At 46.7% G+C, this 22,500-nt stretch overlaps 1 pseudogene; it reads left to right on the top strand.

Moving 5' to 3' along the window:
- The first annotated feature begins 1,228 nt into the window (after positions 1–1,228).
- On the top strand, positions 1,229–2,636 carry LOC144133951 (uncharacterized; annotated as a pseudogene).
- Positions 2,637–22,500: the final 19,864 nt, after the last annotated feature.

The raw sequence follows: 22,500 nt of genomic DNA, 5'->3' as shown, positions 1-22,500 counted from the left end.
TCAGTTTGTTCTGCCAAGACACGCCTCTAAACAGAACTTTTAGTCCGTGTAGCCGGCTTTTGAATTTAACATGCAGTTCATGCCGACAACGCACATTCCTGCGCTAAGAGGAGAGTGGCAGATGTGGAATGCAAAATGGGAAGCAACAGGAGTGGAGCAGACGCCGCGCTACGCCACTGACGTGTTCATGAACGGCGACAAGGTCCTATTTCCGAATTTTCATACACTCATCAAGATTTTAGCAGCGATGCCAGTGACTACCGCCGCTGCAGAACGCAGTTTTTCTACATTGAAGAGGCTAGAACATACCTTGGGAACCAAACAGGCGAAGAGTGCCTTAACGGGTTAGCCCTGATGTCGATTCAGCGGGTTCCAGTTAGCGTTCACGAAATTATTTCGACATTTATGGGGAAACGAAGGCTATTTTGAATTGCACCGGGCTTACGCTGGATCCTGTATGCGCATGCGCGCGCATTTCTAGATATCTGTGCTTGTCAGATATTTTCGGCCCTGGCGGCGTGCTGGCGCACGCACCGGAAGTGGCTCGCTGGTTTGTGGCCAATGAGAGGGTATAGTTCTCGCAATATCCGGAATGAGCCTCCGTGGCGCGCCGACTGAATTCTTTTGGTCAACAAGCTGCGACATAGCCCCCTGTGTAAACATGCCGTACCTAATAAGCAATGAAAAATTAATCAATTCATCGCTGCTGTTTAGAGGGGCCGCTCGCTGTGGCTTGCGAGCCATAAACACCATAAAAATGAACTCGTTACGGCACCGTCTTGGAAGGAGGTGGCGGCGGAAATAATGCCGGGAACACCATGTGAAGGTAAGCAGGCACATTGCTCATGACGAGCACTTCATGACTGTAATGTTCTTGAAATTCCTCACGCAGAGAACGTTCACCACATTTACAAGCGGTGGAAATCTCTCCGCGATATGTTCCGCCGAATTTTCACGGCGAACCAGCACGCCAAAAAGAGCGGCGCCGGCGCCGAGGACACGGAGACCAGTGACGTCGGTTGTTGCTATTATGAGCAAATGATGTTTCTAAGGGACACCATGACTACCAGGCGGTAAGTGCACCGATATTTTTGTTGCCATAACGAAATTTTCAGGAAACGGAACACATGAAGTGTCGCACGTGGTTTTGCCGTGGCAGCCATCGGTGCGTGCGTGAAACAGGCGCTGTTTGACGATTCAGCTTCCGGCCACGCTCGTGAACGGGCGTATGATGACGGGCTCCGTAGGAGCGGCTTCGGCGGCCATGTCTGGCCGCGGTAACAGGACTGCGGAAAAGGAAAGTGACTACCAGGTTGTTCTACCAGGCTTGCCTACAGGGCATTTCGTTTTAAATACAGTTTTTTGCATGCTGATGTCGCGGCCCGTCCGTACCGTGTGGAAGATTTCCGCGATGCATTGGCGGAACATTCGCTGCTCCCGGACGTTATCGCCTTGGGGGCGCATCCCATGAGTCACGTCAGGGCCATCACTTTAAAGGATGCCGAGGCGGTAAAGCGGATTACAGGCATCGGCGAGCTACTTGTGAAAAGCGTCGCTGCCTGGTGATTGACCCGGCGAATCAGGACGTGCGCCTGAAGCTGCCCTGGCTTCTACACAGCGTTCCCGACGAGGAGGTGCGAGCAGCCTTCGCACCGTATGGAAAAGTTTCAGAAACTGCCCGGGAACGCTGGCGGGTGCATGGCATGATAGAAAAGGGCTCAACGACACGTTTGGTCACCCTAAAGATTAAAGCCGGCGTGAACCTCGATGACCTGCCACACCAGCTGAACGTCGGCGGTGAGTTGGCCCTTGTCGTCGTTCTTGGCAGGCTTCCCTTGTGCCTCCGCTGTCGGAGTACCGGGCACATCCGTAAAGAGTGCCGGGTTGCACGTTGTGGAGGTTGTCGACGGTTCGGTCACGAAGATGGCCAGTGTGCACGCACTTATGCGAGCATTGCTGGACCCGGGACAAGTGAGGACTCATCTGAGCTTCTAATGGACGATGCGCATGCGGAGGAAGCAGCTGGTTCTACAGGGCTGAAAGTGAAACAGGATGCGCCTTCCTTGACGCTTCTAACGAAGCAGAAAGTTACGGCAGCCAGCGATGATAAGGCTAGTGAGAAAGTCGTGGATGCTCCCTCCGAAGACGACCACGATTCACAGAAAGAAACGACGAAAGTTTGCGTCGAAACACCTGAAGGCGGGGAGTCTCCAAGGACTAACGCCATGGACGTCAGCCCGGAAACGGCGGCCTCAATGGCTGGAAAACGCCCACATGAAGAGAGCGTTGGTAAGAAGCAGCAGTCTGGCGATGGCAGCGATGAGCCACCGTCGAAAGCACCTGGGATACGACGTTCAACGTTGAAACCGTGGCCGAATTTATCGGCTGAAACGCGGCAGGCGGGAAACCGCCTCCGTAGTCTTTTGGTGCTCTGGACGATCTGTGTGTCGGTTTTCAGCCGACTAACGTTAAACGGCCTCAGCAACCAAGCTTGGAATGTGCGCGAAATGGGTTCCAGTGGCTGGACATGCTTGCGAATGTATGCCAGTGGTTCGCTGGGAGGAAGTGTGCGCTCAGGGTCGTCAAACGAGGAAGGCGACATGACTGCGAAGGTGGGCAAGTACGTCTACTGGTGACACTTTTAAGGCATGGCGCATAAGCTAAAGACACCACTTCGCGTAGCTACTTTGAATGTCAGAGGGCTAGGAGCTAGAAGGCGACAATGCCAGCTTAATCGGCTCCTTCTGGATAACAATATAGATATAGTAGATTTGCAAGAGTCAAAGATAGACTCAAGAGCATACCGAACGCATGGTGTCTTCTTTTCAAAAAAACTTTTATGTGTGTAAGTGTATGTCATTCCGTTGGTGCATCGGGTAGATGCTTGCTATTTATTCGTAATTCGTTAGGAATAAGCGTCAAGTCAGTGTTCGCCTGTCAAAACGGGTCGTCTTTTGGTGACTGATTTCACTTTCTCGAATTCATGTTGGCGTGTTGTGTGTTTGTATGCTCCTAATTTAGAAAACGAGCGTCAATTGTTTTTTGAGTCTCTTAAGCCATGGTTGCAGAGCGACAAGATTTTGCTTGTACTCGGTGACTACAACTGTGTGTGCGCAGCTGCCGACAGAGTGAAACGCAGATCGCGAAGAGACAAAAGCTCCGAACTCCTGAAGACATTAGTGCATATTTACGGTCTTGAGGATGTTGGCAGCGCATTCTCCACTGGAAACCATCCAGAATTCACGCACTTTCAGCGGGATAGTCACGCTAGACTCGACAGGATTTACGTAGCTGTCGATCTTGTGCCCCTTTTGCTCTACGTGCAATGTGAAACCTGTGTCTTTCAGTGACCACTGCATAGTGAGTGCGACTTTTGGAATGAAGGAAAAAAGATCTCGCTTTAACTGGAATCTATGGAAACTGAATGCGAAAATTCTTGACGATGAGGAGTTTCTTGCGGAAGTTACAACCGAGATTAAAAAGCGGCTTGCTGCGCACCCAACCAGTTTTGCAGCTGAATGGGATGGCTTCAAAGAATGGTTAATAATAAAACCAAGAGAAAAAAGTACTGCGATTCGTTACAAAGAGAAAAAAAAGAAAGAGAACTGAATTCACAACTTGAGTGTTTACTGAGCATGGAAAGTATTGAGCAGGGAAACTTTTCTACAGAAATACGGGACTTCAAAAGTGAGCTTGAAAGAATGGATACCGACAGGTACAGAGCGGCCGTTATACGGTCAAGGTCTGAAAAAGTGTGGGCCGGCGAAGCGCCGACAAAGAGAGCGCTATGAGACGAAAAAAGATACGCTTTCCAGAAAGAAATCAGAAGCATCAGATATGAAGGCCGCATCGCGGAAGATGCCTACGAAATTCAACGCGCTGTAGAAGACCACTTCGAACAGCTGCTTAGCAATAAGCTTGAGAGTGTAGACGGCTTTCAGCAGGATTTTTTAAGTCGTGTGCCAAGACTGGATCACGGAGCTAAAGAGCGTCTAGAATTGCCTATTACTTTGCAAGAGATAGAAAACGCAATTGAGGACCTACAATCTGGGAAAGCTCCTGGGCCGGACGGACTAAATGCTGTTTTCTTGCAAACGTTGAAATAACATGTGGTCCAGTTTTTGCTCCATGTGATTACGGAAGCCTATGAACGAAAAAAAAAGTTCCGTTATCCTTCTCTACCTCTCATATTGTTTTAATCCGCATGACTGATGACCCGGAGAAACGAATGTTGGTTGGCTCATATCGACCGATTAGTCTCACCAACGTGGACTATAATGTCCACATGAAGATTGTACCAAAAAGAATGCAGACCGTAATCACCAAACTGGTTGGGCTTCACCAGACATGTGGCATCAAAGGTCGCAGCATTGCCACAAATACGCATGTTGCAAGAACCATATTAGAATGTGTTGACGTGGTTGATGGTCAGATCGCTATGATGCAGTTAGACTTGGCGAAGGCCTTTGACCGGGTTTCCCAGGAGATTCTTTTTGCTTTGCTCGGTCACTGTAACCTTGGTAGCGTGATAGAGGAGGGTGTTAAAATGGCTTACACAAACTGCAAGACCAGAATTATAGTTAATGGAGATCTCGCTGATAGCATTGCAGTACGTTCATCGGTTAGGCAGGGCTGCCCGCTTTCACCCCTGCTTTTTGCAATTTATTTACAGCCACTTTGCTTATCAATCATAAACAACGACCACATCACGGGTTACAAGCTGCAGTCAGCACATATTAAAGTGCTGGCATATGCTAATGACAGCAGTGTTTTGCTAAAACAGGGATAGCATCTGTGAAGTGACGAGAGTCGTGAAAAAATTCTGTGATCAAACAGGATGTAAGATAAATTGGGATAAGAGCTCTGGGTTTTGGCACGGTGAATGGGACGCTGCACCAGAATTATTCTGTAGGCTGCGATGGTCCACCTTGCCAACACGGTACCTGGGCGTGCCTTTAGATTGCTATCGGGATCGCAGTCTTCACTGGATAGAAGAAACTTCCAGAGCAAAAGAGAAAGTCGATGCGTGGCAAGGAAGACAACTATCAATGTTTTCTCGTGCTTCTATTTGCAATGTTTTTCTTATTTCAAAGCTGTGGTACCTTATGAATGTATTGTGTGCATCGCGGACAGCTATTAAAAAAATACACCGCGTTTTTGCTGTTTTTGGCTGAAAGATAAAGGGATCTTGGTGCCATGGACGACAAATTGTTTGTTGTGTAAAAAATGAAATGATCGAGCACGTTTTCTTAGAGTGCTGGGACCCTACTTTTTTTTGGGATGTCCTCCAAAAAACGATTAAAAAAAGATCTTCCTTTACACCCTTATGAAATCCTACTCCTCCCAGTCGAAAATGAGGAAGTTCCCTATAATTTGATTATGCTTCTCGGCCTCCACGGTCTGTGGAAAACGCGAATGCAGGTGCGACACGCAGATGTCAACATTCGCTCTGCACGTGAAAACTTCATTGAGAGTGCTGTTTATCTGCGCGAAGCTTTCATGGTGCAGCCTGACTCACCAGAGTGGTTCTCTGTGTTTGATGATTTGGTTGCTTTCAGAAGATTTTAATTCCTCTGCACGTACTCAAGTGGAGCTGAGGTGCTTTTATCATTTGTTACTTGTGTTTCTCAAGGCAATAAAGAAAAAAAAACAGGCGCTGTTTGACTAAACACGATTGCAAGGCATTTGTCCAAAATGCGATTACATCCGACGCTAACGTGATCGTATTACCACTTCAATTGCGCCTACTTAAAATGCCTGAATTTTTTGTATTTGATGCAAGATGTGTTGCAAGGAAATGTTTTATCCATGTTATGTGCGGCAAAGCTGCCGTGAGCTTGCCATTGTCGATCACTCCAGGTTACAACTGCGACGTGAAGTGTACTGCAAGCGTACCTACTGCGGCGGCGGCTGAGAATTCAGCCGATCTCGTGCTCGGCAAGCAGAAAGCTTAGTCGCCGGTCCACGACAGTGAGTTAATTTGAGGTGTATGAAAATCGTGCACCTCAGACGCACTTGAAGTTGATATGCTCTCATTTGCTCGGCACTTGGGGAGCAATCGTATGGGAAGAGACAGGAGGACCAAATATAATCTGCTGTAGATTATGTGTTCTTTATTGGCTTTTTTTCATGGAAGCATTTAGCATTGTTGTCTTATGTCCTAGCGTTTAAGGGAACTCACATTACACGTGCAGTTCTGTTACTGTTTAGTTACATTCTTTCATTGAGTGCCTGTTTCCTTGCTACCCATGAGGAATGGATTCCAAAAGACTTTATGCTTCTTTTGATGTTGTACATGCAGTTGTGTTGCGAATCTATCACTTAGAAACAGGTTGTTAAGACGAGTGGTTGTGTGGTTTCCGTGCAATCAGACTGTGAAAGTGCTCGAAGTGTTTGTAAATGTTTGCATACTGTCCACTGGTCATGCTTCTTTCACTACTCTTCATGCTTCTTTCACTTCATGCTTCTTTCACTACTCCAGCTGCATTGATGGGTAAGGGCGCAAAAAGTCTGTTCGATGCTCAAAAGCCTCATCGTCCACAAATGCATAAGGCGCAGCCGCTACGGTTCCAGGAAGTTTTCCAAGTTGTGGAATGATGAGGCGTCCCTCACTGAGGTCACGCCAAAAAGCACTGTTCTTGAAAGTTCCGCCATTGCTGTGCCGACCTTCGCACCCACATCTATAAGTATGTACTTGCAGTGGCTGTCGACGACAGCCATCAGGACTACGGAGTACGTGCCCTGAAATGAAAAGCATAGCACAGGCGACAAGACATGTGAGCCTAAATGCTCAATGTGGCGATGGCCAAGGCGTGACTGCGTGCTATAAGGTATGATAGCTCCATGTGCCAAATTAATCGTGATAATGATAGAGTTATCTTTTGCCTGTGTGAATCTCTAAGCTGATAGGAGGCTGTGATCCCCACTTTGCAGCAATGCTTGTGCCTTTTACGGCTGCAGGTACGACTGCCTGTAAACAAGAGGCTGCTCGTTCGAGCCAATACCAAGAGAATTGAAGCACACAGCCCGATCACTTACAGTTGCATTGCCTTAGTATTAACAAACTGGGGAAGATTACACAACAACAGAGACTGAAAGCAAGTTGGCATGACGTAATAAGACTAAAAAAAGGCACCTACACAGGAACGAAGGAAGTAGAGATGATACAGAGTGCTCTCTCTAAAGAATGTCAGGCTAGTTGGTGCTTTTGATAAATGGGCTGTGACATGGTAACTAGTGCCAAAAAACACAAGGCACAATGTGTGTCCCGTTGGTATCTTGTCGTTGCCCCTTGTGTTTTTCAGCGCTAGTTACCATGTCGCACTGCTGTCTTGGCTCTCCGTCCCTTGTCAGTGTGTAGGTACGTTCTTTTAGCCGTATTAAGGGGAATCTTGAACAGCGTTTGTTCCCATGCCAGCCTAAGACTAAGTCTGTACAAAGTTGCCTTTTATCAAGCGATGTGCCTTATTCGTCGCATTTTCTTTTCAGTCAGTTCAATGTTGCCAAGAAGCCACGCAGATTAACCATTGGCTAGCCCACACGATGCAGTCGCCTGAATAGCACTGTTTAAGCAATCTAAGCTTTGAGGTCAGGCGCAGCCACGGTGGAAGTGAATCTAGTTGAGAGAACAGCGTGCAGTCAGCGCTCTGTGGAAGGGATCCGGCAGCATTCTAGTAACATGGCGCAACGAGAGACGGTGCCCGAAACTAGTGCCCTGCCCTCGTCCCGCAGGCGCCCGCATGCTTGCTTTTCTCTGCTGAGAGTGTGGCAACTTCGCGTAAGTCCCTGATATTTTCTTTTTTGTGTGTGTAATTTGATCTGGAAAAGGAATTGTGCGGGTGCATAATGAGAAAGTGCATCGTGCTCTTCTGCAACAGTGGAAATAAGTCGTGCGAGAAGTATTCCCTTTTCAAGCCGCCGGATGATGACGCGAGGCTGGAAGCGTGTAGGTGGGCGATACTGCGCAAAGAGAGTGCTTCAGAGGACTGACCGTGTGTGTGAGAGACATTTTGCGCCACGTTTCATTTTAAAGACTCGGTCTGCTGAAATTGATGGCCGTGTGCTCATGTCGGGTAAGAGAAGAGCGGGCCTCGTGACAGGTGCGGTGCCAACTATTCTCGAAGGGGAACCGAAGTATTTGTCGAAGAAGGTAAACAGCCCTCAGAAGCTCATTAAGGAACAGTCTCGTTCTGTTGCTTCCTGCTTAAATGTTTTGCAGTATAGCAGCTCTTGCGATGTTGAATCGGTGCGCTATGACGCAACGGCGACTGACCGCACTGCCACAAGCGTTGTTGACAAAGGTGACTGTGAAGCAGCGAACACGGTCATGGATCCAAACAAGACGCCGTTTGAAATGAAATATTGCTGAGAAAATGAGTCTTCCTGGATCATCGTGGGAGGTTCATTGAATCGACGCCAAGGAAATCAAGGACGTTCTGTTCAACAACCCTTGTATTCAGTACAGTGATGGGTCCAGTGTCGTGTTTACGAAGAAGTCGCTGCACGTTAAAAGCAATCTGACAGTTCAAGTATGTTTTGGGTAAGCCGTTTGCATGTGGTACTGTTGGGATCAGTTCATTTGCCAGCTCAGTTTCTGAAGTAGACGCAATGTTAACTGCTGTTAGTAACTTAGGTGCTTGTTGTGGAGGACCTATTTTGAAGTTTTTCTTCTGTGCTACGTGAGTGTGCCTTTGTTGATTGTCAAGAAAAATGCAGGCACAATATGTGCCCATTGGTGTTATCTGGAGGCAGTATACGTTGGTCATGCAGTACTCTATCAGACACTATGAGGATACATGCTGACCAACAAGCTAAGAGATCTAAGCAAAAGCGCCATTTGAAATGCTTAAGTGTGTCAGCACTGCGCAGAGTTGCATTGGCTGCCCAGCAGCAATGATTTGATGACTTGCGCCTTACGAGAGTTGCGCTGCAACGCTCACGAGCAAGACTTGTGAAACGTAATAAGCTTCTGACAAACGAGCTTGAGGGAGGAAAGAAGGAAATGGTGAAGCTACAAGATGAAGACGTCACAGAAAAGTTGCGAGCTCTTGAGGTGCCACCAGCACAGCTACTTCTTTTGAGGGGATGTATTTCTGCTGCCAAGTGCACAACCTAAGAAAACAGAAGATATACAGACGACTGGCTCCTACTGTGCCTGCCCCTCAATATACGAAGCCCTGCTAAATATTCTTTCTCGCGAGGTAGTAACATATTACCGCTTCCCTGTGTGTCCACAATAAGGAGGTAAAGAAGTATGGTTGGCATATACAGTTTTATTGCAGAGCCAAATGTCTAGTTTACGCTTTTTCTTAATGACATATTTGATGCCCTGAACCGCCACTTCGTAGCAGAAGGCTGCACTCTCGTATGCAAGTACTTTGTAGTAATTGAGAGTTCCTCCAGGTGGCTCGACAAGTGGGAACAAGAAGTTGTTCCCACTGGAGACATTCCCACACTATCTCCTGACGCAGTCAACTGCAGAGGGATTGCTAGCGACATTAAAGTCAAAGAGCTGTTCTTTCACCTCCTGACGGAATGCGAGTTCAAATATATTCTCACAGCTAAGATGAATCAAGACCCTTTGGAATTCTTTTTTGGGAATAATAAAGCAAGCAGGAGGACAAAATAAACACCCGACATTTGCAACGTTTTTGCAGCTTTACCGAATGCTTTCACTGCATTCTTTGCTGAAGCCACCACAGTTTCGGAACTGCATAGCTGCTGAAAGCAGCCAATCTGCTTTTGTGACTTTGGCTGACTTTAGAGGTATATGCAAGAGTTAAGCTGTAGAACGGCCGAAAAGGTGGAAGAACTAAGACATAGCTGGATGGTGTGATAGCGAAGGAAGCTGCGGTTGCCGCTTCCTGGCCCGACATTACGCTGATTTCAAGAAGGGCCTGACAGCATATTTTGGCTTGGAGCTCCCGCCGACTCTCTGCACTCCAGCTCCGGACTCGGAAACAGCGCCGCCACTCAATTCATGACGACTTGACAAATCACTCCTCATAGCTGCTTCGGCTTTCCGTCCGCCCGCTCCTCCGTCGTCGCCCCTCCCCACACCTGTCTGTCCACTATCGCCGCCACCGTATGTGCCCCCACCAATGGTTGGGCAAGTGCCGCGCAAGCACGCGTCGGTCTCTTTCCAACCTTCTCCACCAACTGCCTCATACTAAACCCCGATCTCTCTCAAGTTTGCTAGTTGAGGTCCCGGCTAGCCGCAGCTAGAGAGCCTGTGGAGCGGGCTGTCGGCGTTGCTGGTCAGGCCGGTTGCCGAAAGTGTTCTGTGTGGCGCGAGCGAGATCTTCATCAGTGCCACTAACGATGCCAGCGCCGTTACAAAGTATCTGAACACGATTACTGTAATGCAACTGTTGTTGACTGCATTATTTATTATGTTACTGGATTCATAACAAGGAAGCTAGTCAATCAAACACAGTGCATTGTTTCCAAAGATGCACTAGGACACAAAGGTATCTCAAAAACAGCTGAAGCTGACCTTGCTAACTGGAAGACGAGAGGGAGGCTAACGCATCCAAAAGCATACCTTTTCGGGCTTTTCAAACATACTGAGTAAGAGTTTTGAGAAGTATACAGACCAGAGGGATGCATATGGTAAGACTACAGATAATGTGCTGGTAGATTTTGAATTTCCTTTCCCCTGCAATCTTCGCAAAGACAATATTTTGGCCGAGTTGTTGAACTGCTACGTTTGTCTGCGCAGGCATCACTACTGCCGACAGCTAAAGGCTAAGTATGAAAAGAAAATAAGAAAAGCCAGGATTTGCGCAAAATGTGTAAGCTTGTTTGAGCTCGTGCATCAGGAGTACACCCACGAACAAGTTCCACATTGTATTTTTCATAAGCTACAAATTTGTGTCTGTGTTTCGTTTCTACTTCAGTGAGTAAAATGAATCACTTCGCATATTATGTATAGTGTTTTGATGGTCACTCTACGGACGAATAAATAAATGCAGCGTTGTAGTACGTGTTTGCATATGGGAAACAAGGTCCCATGAAGATGTTTTGCCCAAGACTGCAAATCCCTTCTTGGTGGAACGCAAAGCCGTTGGTACATCAATTTCTCTTAACATTGCTACATGCCATTACACCGCTTGACAACAGACTGCAAAGTAGGTCTTATCAGATGAACATAGCACAGATAAAGCAGCACGGACTTGCTTTGTCAAGACAGGCGGAGCCTTTTCATTCAACAGCCTTCATGTCGAAACAATCTACTGATCATGTGCAGTTTTACCTTGTTGTTGTAGTACCTGCTCCCGGAATTGGGAGGCCACACGATGGCCACGTGTTTCCCGTCGATCGCTCCCAAGCAGTTTGGAAACTGCCAACGCGAGACAAAATCCTGGGAAATCTGCTCCCATTCTGCCTTCGTAGGTGTCTGGAAGCAGTCAGAAGCACTCTTGTAAGGTGGACAGTAGCAATCTTGCAATGTGTCGGGTGCCAAAAAGCCAACATCTAATAACAAATATGTGCAATGTGTTTTTTTTTTGTAATTCCTCCTGTGAAATTGGTGTTACTTCGTGCAGTGTGACAAACATGACAACTGTCAGAGTTCTAACAGTTATTTTCATACAGAATCCCTCTTTCACCTATAAAAGTTCTTTTTGAAGCATAAACCTATCTGCACCTTTTATGACTTCCATACCTAATATTTGCTAATAGTGTACACAATGTAAAACATTTAAAATTGCCATGTACTTCGTCTGTGGGAAAACTGGTCGCAGTGCAATCATAGAGTAGTAAATAAGTTAAAGGAAACAATTTTGGATTGGCTGGTTGTAAACTGGGACAGTGAAACCAAGGCACAGATAACTAGCAAACAGTGGGTACTAGACTCTCTCGAAAAGCCGTCATGAAGATCGGAACATGAAAAATTGCCACATTAGACAGCACATCACTAAGAGACCAACAACACTGACCCTCATAGCGGAGTGGCCACACATTAATGAAATCATGCTAAGGCGCCCGTGTGCTGTGCGATGTCGGTGCACGTTAAAGATCCCCAGGTGGTCGAAATTATTCCGGAGCCCTCCACTACGGCACCTCTTCCTTTCTCCTTTCACTCCCTCCTTCATCCCTTCCCTTACGGCGCGGTTCAGGTGTCCAACGATATATGAGACAGATACTGCGCAATTTCCTTTCCTTCAAAACCAATTATTATTATTATTATTATCTGTTTCACCATCCAGCACCTGAAAGGAAGTGCAATGAGTGACAAATTTTGCTGTATATGTCCACCTCACCCGCATGAAAATATCTTTCAGCCGTCTCCAGATGGCCCGATATGCTGCGTGGATGCAGCGCCTTGCAGTTTCTATCCCCACACGGAATGCAAGTACAACGTTGCAGATGTCTTGCCCTGAAGCCAGATAGCTAAAAGCCAAAGGAAGAGAATCATTCCATGAAGAAGCCTGCCTTCCACCTCCAGGTTCACTTGTATTTGATCACTGTGTGAGTGTCCCAGTTTCATAACCAGCTTTTCTAGAGATATGTGAGGCCAAGCACTTTCACGGTGTGATGTTTCCAGATTCTGGCAGTGCAAGATTACTGGTATGGCATATTTATGCATTCAAAATTTTCCACTACGGCCGACATAAAAGCACTGTGTCAACCTCAATGACAATTCCTTTTTTCCCCTTCATCTTTAAAGTTGCCCTCACTTCTTTGTTATTTTGTTTTTACCATTATTTTGCTCCTGGGAAAAACGCCAGAGTGCTATACTGTGCTATGCACGTTTGCTTTTTTCTCAACATTGCACTGTTCTAGCCATTCCTTTCTGCGTAAAGACAATTGCCGTTTTGCCTCTAAAGTATGTCTGTTTCTTCTCTTTTTTTATTGTTGAGGTATCCATTTTTCTGCATTCTCAACACTTTTATCGTTTGTTTACATCTCAGCTCTCCTGCCTTTAGCGTGTACACCTCTTTCATTGATTGCTTGTCTGCTACTCCTTTAATCTCTTGCCTTCTCGCCCTTTTGTCTCGGTCTCACTGCTGTCTTCTCACAATTGCTGCACTGCTTCTTAGTCATTTCAGCGTTTATATACAGTAACGTCATATCACTTTGTCATATTCTTACTTTTCTGGGCTTTTTTTGCCTCTGTTGTTTTCCGCCTTTTCAGTTTCCAGCTGCTGCATCCTGGTCTTCCAGAGTCATCAGCCTTCCTTCTTAAAAGTTTCCAGCCCTTCTTGCCATGTCTTAATTATTCGATTTTTTTCCTGTTTCCTTTAACTGTGCCTTGATGCTTTTGCCCCCTTGGGCAAGACTGTTTTGTTTTTCAATTTTTCAAAACTTTTTAAGCAGCTAGCAACCTATCTCTTATTGGCTGAACTAAGGAAAACTCGGCTGGTCCAGTCTCCCTCACTGATCCATTTCTTTCTTATTGTTTTTTGGAGGACGTTTAAAGGGTTAAAAGGGTACAAATGTCCGTCTCACCACACTAACAGATCACTATTTGCCAAAAAGATACTTCTAGCAAAGGAAACTCAAGTGCCACAAACATTAATGCTATTGCCAGTCGCTCGCCTGGCTCCAGGGGCTCTCTCACAACGTGCTGCCGTGTGAGGTCTAGGGAAGCCAATCGGAGCACTTCATCAAATAGCGGTGGGGTCATCCGCAAGAACTTTTAGAATAGATCATGGTCTCCTTCACGCATGCGGCGCATCTTTTGAGAAATATGCAAACTATTAGGCCTATCAGCAAAAACCAGACAGTATGATTAAAACAGTTGTTGCTGCGTTATTACAGCGCAACTATTGCGGGGTGTTTCTTAGGCTGAAATAAGAAGTGTTATTATGTGCATATCATTTAAGTCAGGTGAGATTTTAACGTGGTGTTTACAGCTGGATCTTGTACAGTTTGACGCAGCTCTCTTACTTCGCCAGCCTTTCTTGGATCTACGAGACGTAGGCGCTGCGCTTCTGCCTGAGCAGCGCAGAAGCATCCAAATTTTCACAGCCACCGATTCTCCCGGCGCTGCTTTTTAATAAGGATTATCACCTGAGACCAGAGAGTGTAGCCACGGATTTTTGAAAACCACGCTTACTCGGAACTTGCGAGTGATCGGGTAATGTGACGTGAAATTCATTAGTAATTTATGTGCCCTTTATTGGCGACGGAGAACATCGGAGTTTACGGTATCCGCGCAGCTCCGCGGAGTCAAAAGCGAAACGAATGAACGACAGTCGGCGCCAAAGAGCACCTCAAGTTTTCTAGCAACTGTGTGTGTAGTATTCCATTCAGATGGAACATGACTGCAGCTCAACTCCACACTGACGCTGTACTCTCTCAAAGGAACGAAACAACTTACCGCTGTGTGATACAGGCCTTCTTCCTTGCGCACCGCAAACACGGGCCGAACCCACCAGCGTAGCCGTCTCCACTGGCGCCGCCTCCTTCTCAGAATGAGAGCAAGTACTGTTCGAATCAGGCGCAGTACAAGTCCATTGCGTTGCTTTCGTGCGCACACTGCTGGCATGATTGCGGCACAAGTATGAGCAACACCGACAACGCTCGCAATGCTGACGAGCTGACAAGCGTTTGCGGGTGACAAGCTGGCGGGAAATGCCCTCCATGCATTGCTATGGCGATAATGCTGTTGGTTATAATAAAGACCCGAGAAAACTGCACGGAAATACGTGCCTGTGTACATGAAAAGCTACTATTAAAACTGTAATTAAGTTTATATATTACATAACTTGCCTTGCTAATTCAAAAGCTAAAGACTTCAAGTGGCAGTCTAATTGTTTCGGCCAGTTCCAATCTATGAGGTCTAGTAACAACGTGCTAGTGTGCGCACGAGCTCGAGCCAGGGACAGGCTATGGAAATGCGCACCACTTGCGACGCCCGTCGCGACGCGGCGCTGGGCGCGCAGGCGCTCTGCGCGTACGCGTAGGATGTGCCCATCGAGTGGGGGCTGTAGACTCCTGGAGCAGAAATAGCGCGTCGTCGGTACGCGCGCTGCGCGGTTACGAGGCGCCGACAGGAGAGTCACGCTGTTTTTTATGGCGTTATCACATAAGTATCCCATTTTTTTTAATGCATCACCGCTTGGCCGCCAATGAAGATGCAAAAAAAATGGATAATTATTTTTAATCTTTCAAAGGGAAGTCAGTGGCTGTGTTTCAGTGCCGGCGCAAACGGGAGGCAAGGGATGGCGGCCGCTACCTCGCAAAATTTGCCCCGCGCTCCTTTCTGCCACTGGAGGAATTGATTTTGTTCGCTCACAAGCTCCTAAGCACCTCAATCTTTGCGTTGCGTTATGTGAAACCAATATATCGCTGTCTCAATGCCGCAATTTGTTCTTTTTTATTTTGTCATGAAGAAGAACAATGCCCAAACATTAACTCCCCCTTCGACGTACGCCGCCCCCGTAGGATATCCTGGGCAGCCATTGGAATGGTAAAACCATGACCTACAACTTTCGGCTGCAAATTTGTTCTATTTGAAAAAAAGGCAACTGCAAATCTTGGTTTTTCCAGGGTTTTGTTTCATCATTTTTTTCTAGGAAGGTCATGTGGAATATCTTGCCTACGAAATAGGATAGAGTATGAACGATGAGTCCGCAAGCGCCTTTTACTGTTTCGCTCACTCGTTGAGGTTCACAACACAGGACACCGGATCCTTGATTTTTTTCCTATGCAGTAATTCACCAAAGTTCTGAATGTAGTTTTATTCGTGAAAGCTTTATAATGTTATTAAAATGCCATGCGCCCAAGGGTTTTTATAGCGCTACTAGGAGATTTTAAAGCCAACTTTTCATTGTTGGACATTTCATGGCTGATGGAACGGGCTGACGTAGCATCAGATGCATGGTAGTACGACGCCCACTATTTAATCAAGGCCATTCATGCATTCATGCAAATCGCGTTATAGTGCGCCGTTTTCTAACCATTGTGTCAGCACTTATTCTTTGTTCAAGTACTTATTATTTGTTTGTTATAATGGCCAACCAATGTTGATACTGGTTCTTCTAATACTAGCTTTTCAAAGCTTTGGTTTTCGCTACTAACTAACTAATGCAGACCTTATAACTGAGTTCCATGTGGCTCCTGCCTGGTCTTAGAAATGACGGTTTTTCAAAATTTCAGTCTAACGTTAACGTAACCACAAGCCAAATAAATGCAATTTTAGAATTATAAAATGCTAATTTTGGTGCAGTTAACAACGCAAAGAACTTCCGCTTTTAATAGAGCATTCATTTCGGGCTTGGACGTACATTCTCAGATGAGACATATTCACTAATAAAATAACAGCTGTTATGTTCACATGGTACATATATGCAGAAAACTGCCCCGTTTCCACTTTGTACTGGTGCTCAAGCGATAGAAAGAGTGATTCAAAGGCGCCGTGGCGGGCGCCTTAATTGTGTGACTGCAGGGCTTCCGGCTTCCTGCCAGTCTTTGAGAGCTGCTGAGTGATCACGAATAGTGGCCGCCTTACCAAAGAAATAACTGAAACCATTCAAATTACCTCTGCCGCGTCAGTGAGCCCTCTCTCATTCTCACAGAAAGGGAAATGCCGTTTTTGTCCGCGTCGGCGGACGTAGGTCTCTAATCTGTTTGTCTCTTGGCAGTTTTATTTACTGCCTTCTTTTTCCTGCTTAGTGAGCACTTGCTTTATTGGATTTTTTTTCGCGCCTCCCTTTTCTTTCGCCGCCGCGATGACTCATCAATGGTTGTAGTGAGCGCTCGGCTGCTGGTCCGAAAGATTCGGGTTGGATCCCGGCCACAGCGGTCGCAACTAGATGGAGGCGAAGTGCTATAAAGGCACGCGTGTACTGTGCGATGTCAGTGCGAATTAAAGAATGTACCCCAGGGGTTCGAAATTATCCAGAGTGGCTACGGCGTCCTTCGTAACCCGAATCACTTGCCCCAATACTGATTCAGGTTACGAGGTTAAACCCCAGGTTGAACCCCATAAAACCAATCCAAACATTTCACTTTATCTTCTCCAACACCTCCCTTCGTTCCTTTTACTCTTCGTCCATACCCTTTCATTCTTGCTTTACCGTCTTTTCTATTGCCGAGTACTGCTTTCATCTCCATTTCATTTAGCCAATCTTCTTTCACCTCCTTCTCGAGCTTCACTGCTCATCGCTTCTAATTGTTCGTAAACTTTACCCGCGTTCGCTGGCCGCCTACTGCTCTGCAGTGCACTTTCCCTGCCCCAGATGGTTTTTTGCTCTATGTGCATTAGGTTGGCAATGCATCATCAGGGTGCCCCACTCAGGCGAAATGTTCGCGGTAGGCTGGGTGTGGAGTAGTACTTGCGTTTTGTAGACTTTCCGCATATGTTTATGTGTCTGAGGGACGCGCTTACCCGTTTTTGTTATCCTAGCGAGATTAAAGCGTCACCCTTTCCCAACGACAACGCTCAAACTCGCTGAACGCAACGATGCAGCAATGCAGACGGCCAGCTTTCCCCCTCCAGTATTCGACGGCAGCGCCGCGTGCGACCAACCGCTTTTTTTTTGCTTCAGCGCCTCCCATCGAAACCCGCTTCTAGAACACTAGCCCCGGCAAGGCGGGGAGTTTGGGGGGTAGCGTAATGAGTGCAAGGTTAAAGAGGAAAGGCGAGAGCACCGAGCCTTGTGGCGTGCCTCGGCTTCCCAGAGGAATGGGCTCCGATTTGAGGCCACCTAATGCAAGCTCAGCGGTCCACTCGGATAGGAATAATCGGACGTAATTGAATGTCCGTTCTCCCAGGTCTATTTTAGAGAGGTTCGTGAGGATGGCCTCATGCGAGACGTTGTCGAAGTCCTTGTTCAGGTCTAGCCCGAGCACTTCCTTCGTTCCGGTCCCGCGTGGAGGGTCCAGCACGTCCTTCTTAAGCTGGAGCATCAGGTTCTGCGTGGACAAGCTAGCCCTAAAGCCAATCATTGTGCGAGGAAGTAGGTCGCGGTCTTCCGCGTAAATTTGCAATCGGTTAAGGATGACATGCTCTAAGCAAGACGATGCAAGACGTGAGGGAGCTGGGCCGCAGATTCTCGATCGAGAGTTTCTTTCCCGGTTTGAGGATGAAGGTGACCCGTGTATGCCTCCATTCCTGCTGGATGTCGCCTTCCTTCCAGTAGGTGTTCATTAGGTCGGTCTGAGCCGCGACAGACTTGGGGGTCTAGGTTTCTGAGCGTCTTGTTCGACACTCCGTCTGGTCGCGCCGCGGAGGTGGTGCGGAGCTTACCCAGAGCAAACCAGACCTCGGCATTTACTCTGTATGCGTCCAGGGCCTCAGTGGGGAGGCCCTCTTTTGTCGGCAGGGGGTCTTTATGCGAAGTGTTCAGGTAGCGTTTTTGCAGTTCGGCGAGTAGCTCTGCGTCTGTACCCTTATGCTAGTGAATTAGTCTCGTGAGTTGATCGCGTTGTGTGGATTTTGTGTGTGTTGGGTCGAGCAGGTGGCGCAGCAAGAACCATATGTTTTTGCATCCCATTTTACCATTCATATTATAACACATTTGGCCCCATTGTTTTTGTTGCAGTTATAGTGGTATGTTTCGATTTGGCACTCGAGTTGCGCCATACGCTTGCGTAAGTTTCTGTTTTGTCTCTGTTTCTTCCAGCGATTTAGCAAGCTGGCGTGAGCTTCCCACATGTGGAGTTTATAGTATGCCGTTTGATGCAGCTCCTCAGTAGGCGTCTTGACCGTGGTGGTCTTGACGTCGTCTTTGAGTGCAGCGACCCACTCCGTCAGGTTGTTTATCTGACCGGGGGCAGGCTGGTCTCGTAAGCGTCTGAACCTATCCCAGTCGGTAATGCAAAGGCGCATGGGGGGCAGTTTGTGCAATTTCGTGTCGAATGTCGTGGCTAGTATGTAATGGTCGCTTCCCAGTGTGTGTTTCGTGGTGGACCAGCGGTCGTCGAAAATGTTTTTTGAGAGTGTGAGATCAGGTGAGGTATCTATGCTAACGCTATTTCCGACCCACGTGTTTTCTTGGGGATCATTAAGAATTGTGAGGCCCAGGTTTTAGATCATTTGCCACAGCTTGGTGCCCTTGAGGCTGTTTTTTGCGATAACCCCGAGCTGAAAGTTGGGCGTTAAAGTCGCCTACCACCAGGTAGCAGTAGGTCAGGAGTTCCTGACCCTCTGTCTTTCGGGGAACTTATAAGCTCAGAATAAACTGATTTGCGTCTCCCGTTTTCCTCGGCACAATTTTTAGTAATGTGTATTGTTCGTTAGAACTGTCTGTAGTGTGTTGTATCACAGTAATGTTGCGTTGCACAAAGGTAGCGGTGAACGGGGTCGTCGCCGTCTTCACTGCGTTCGAGTGGGAATAATTGCTTTATAGCCTGGTAATTTAGCCGGGCCGTTAGCTTCTTGACGGGCTATCACGCCCGGTTGTCTAGCTATAGGTTTTAGATGTGAAACCGCAGGTTTCCCCGTTAGTTGCGGAACCCCCTGCAGTTCTATTGCCATACCTCAATTTGCTGGCGATGGGCCGTGGTGGGATATGGGAGGGATGATTACGAGCAAGGTCGCGATTGGTGGCATTACGTTACGGCTTGCCTCCATGGCTGCGAGGCGCTCCACTACTTGATTGAAAAATGTAGCGATGTTTGTGCTCAGCTGCGTTACTTCCTTCGTAAGATTGTTAACTTTTTCCTCGAGACCGCGAAATTTGTTCTCGAGGGCATTCAATTCGGCTCTTATCTTGTCTGTTGACTTAGGTTTGATTGTCTGTCCTCTTGGGACGCTTGCGCAGCGCGTTTAGATCCGAAGCCCTCGTCGGAAGGAGCCGGCCTTTTGAGGTTAACGCGGCTCTCCGTCTCCATCGCATTACTGGTGGATAACCATTGAGACTTCTCGAAAAACACGTAATCTGTCTTCATAACATATTTTTGTGATATTTTTGGCCATGAGTTTGCAGTAATGATAAAACTGTTTCTCACATCGACTAAACTTAAGAAACATGCCACAAAAAAAAAATCTGTAATACTGCAGAAAAATGCTACAAAACTGCAGAAACATATTTCTTAAGATGAAACAGCACAGCACTTTGTTTAATGTTGGGCAGTGTGCTGCCACTTTTTTCGGATGCGGTGTTTAGTAGAACGACGAAGAATAATTTTGAAGCTCAACCAGAGTTTTCCAGTTCTTCGAGGAACTGCAGCGGTAACAGGTAATGCTGATAGTTGAGAGACTAAAACTTCTGTCGCCACTTGTGTAAGGATTTTGCATATCGACAGAAGGCTCGCAAACATTTAATTCCGGTTATGTCCATAATGACGTAGTGCTGATACTTTCGACTTCGGATGTCCGGCCCCCTATAGCTTTCACCTTTGACGCCTAAAGTAAAAAAAAAAGCTGTGGGCTCGTCCGGGATTTGAACGCGGGACCTCTCGCACCCGAAGCGAGAATCATAACTCTAGACCAACGAGCCAATATTTTTTCTTTATTGCATGAATATACACATCAATAAAATATCGTAGTTGCCATGCCCTTGGCAGACAACCGTTTCTAATGGACTTTCATTACAACAAGTTGGCCCATCAGACTCAATACATCCTCCGCATAGTCCTGCTGCTTCAGGACTTCTCTTAATTTATACATATGTTCGACAAAATAATCACATGCCGATCATGCATCCATGTCACAATGTCTAAAAGCCATTCTGCTCCTCCAAATGCTGTGAAGGCCCAATAAAATAATCTGGCCATACTGTGCAACATCACTTTCAGTGGTCAGGTACCGGATTCCGCGCGGTGTCAATGGCAAGTCTTTTTTTAGGGTTCTTTGCAGAGCATCCCAGCAGAACACCGCATCCCAACAATCCAGGAACACGTGTTCGACCGTCTCTGGCTTTCTACACTAGAGACAGCTTGAGCCCCAAGGAACAAAAAGGCCCTTTTCCTCTATCCAGGTTTCTACTGGTAGGGTTCCTGCATGCAATTTTATAAAGAATGTTTGGACGCCAGGTGCAGCAGTCATCTTCTTAACTCGCCTGAGAAAGTCTTTTACAGGGCCTTCACAGTATAATATTCTGTACAGTGGAGCTGGAAACAACTCTTCAACAATATCCTTGTATAGTTGCTTCGGCGTTACACTCACTAAATACTCCAAAGAAAACCGCACTTGCAAAAACCTGAATAACCAGACCACCTCTCGCAGGAAGCGAGACACTGTGTACCTCCGAGCATTGCACGAAGAGACAATGAATTCTGGAAGTGCACTAGATAGCATGGTTTGTATGAATGTTCGCAAGAAGGCGTCATTTTGGTCACGCAAGAAACAAAACCTTAAAACCACCTGCCATACATATAGATGCATAAGAGACATTCCTCCGACCTTTACTCTCCGGAGGAGATTATCTCTGCGAATTCGTTCCCAATTTGACGCCCAAATGAAAACAGCAAAAACGCGATGGAACATTTGGATATTGGTTCGTGCACATTATAATACTTGGAGTAAATACATGATCCTTGCAACAAGAAAGGTGTTACATACAGTTGCACGCGCGAAAATGGCTTATAGAAGACATATTTTTAAGAAAAGCCTGGACCAACGAGCCAGACTCAAGAGCGCTGACTTCAAATGCTTCACCCATTCGGGGTAACGTTACGGTGGAACAATGTCGCCGTGTGGACCACTCTGAGACAAGGAACCTCAGCATGTTTTCATTGATTGTATATAGCCCATAACGCCCTTGTGGCTTAAGCAGGGGTGTGAACATAGAATGAACAACGCTGTGGTTTAAAGACCAGGGATGTAAATGCGTATGCTGGCCGATATTAAATCTATCAATGTAAGCAAGTGTACGTGAAATTTTTTTTCCATTCTCATATTTATTAAAAATCTCAACTCAAGATTAGACAGATGAAGCTTTTACTAGGTGTCTTTTGTGATAGTTGGACGTTGTGTAAAAAAAATAACAATCATGGCTGCCGGAATTAGAAAAAAACAAACATTTAGTTGTCTTTAAATTGTCCCGTTTTTTCACGACTTCCAAGCACAGTCTGGAAATTCGTCTTCACCGTAGAGAAACCCAGATTTCATCAAGTTCGAGAGTGGAACTGATCTCAGCATATCGACAAATTCTCAGTGTTCCACAACCTGATTCCGAAAGTATATCCTAAAAGAGGGCCGCTTGTGCCACTCACAAAGCCTCGTAGGAGACCCACACAGTTGTGACGTCCCTATCGTCACACTGCTGCATGCATGGCCAGCTCCAGACAAGCTTCCTCAGTGCGCTGCAAGAGACCCAAGGAAAGACAGTAAAAGAAAACAAAACACCGTGGATACTTGTGTTGGATAATTATGACGTGTCAAAGCACTGTATGTATGTGATTGTGCGGCATTTTTCTTTTATGGATTTCTACTGTTTAATGCGAAAGCACTAACGCGGTCCCAAGCAAGAATCTTGTGTGAAGCCTCGGAGTAAGTCGGGTTTGTTCGGAGGAGCGTCGCGCGAGCTGCAGCCAATGGGAGGGTGACCTTGAGGGTGACCTTGGTCAAACCAAGCACAGAAAAAGCCAATGCAGAAACAATAA

Source organism: Amblyomma americanum, chromosome 5 (genome assembly GCF_052857255.1).
Source record: "Amblyomma americanum isolate KBUSLIRL-KWMA chromosome 5, ASM5285725v1, whole genome shotgun sequence".
Lineage (NCBI taxonomy): Eukaryota > Metazoa > Arthropoda > Arachnida > Ixodida > Ixodidae > Amblyomma > Amblyomma americanum.
This window is presented reverse-complemented; position numbering and strand designations above follow the sequence as displayed.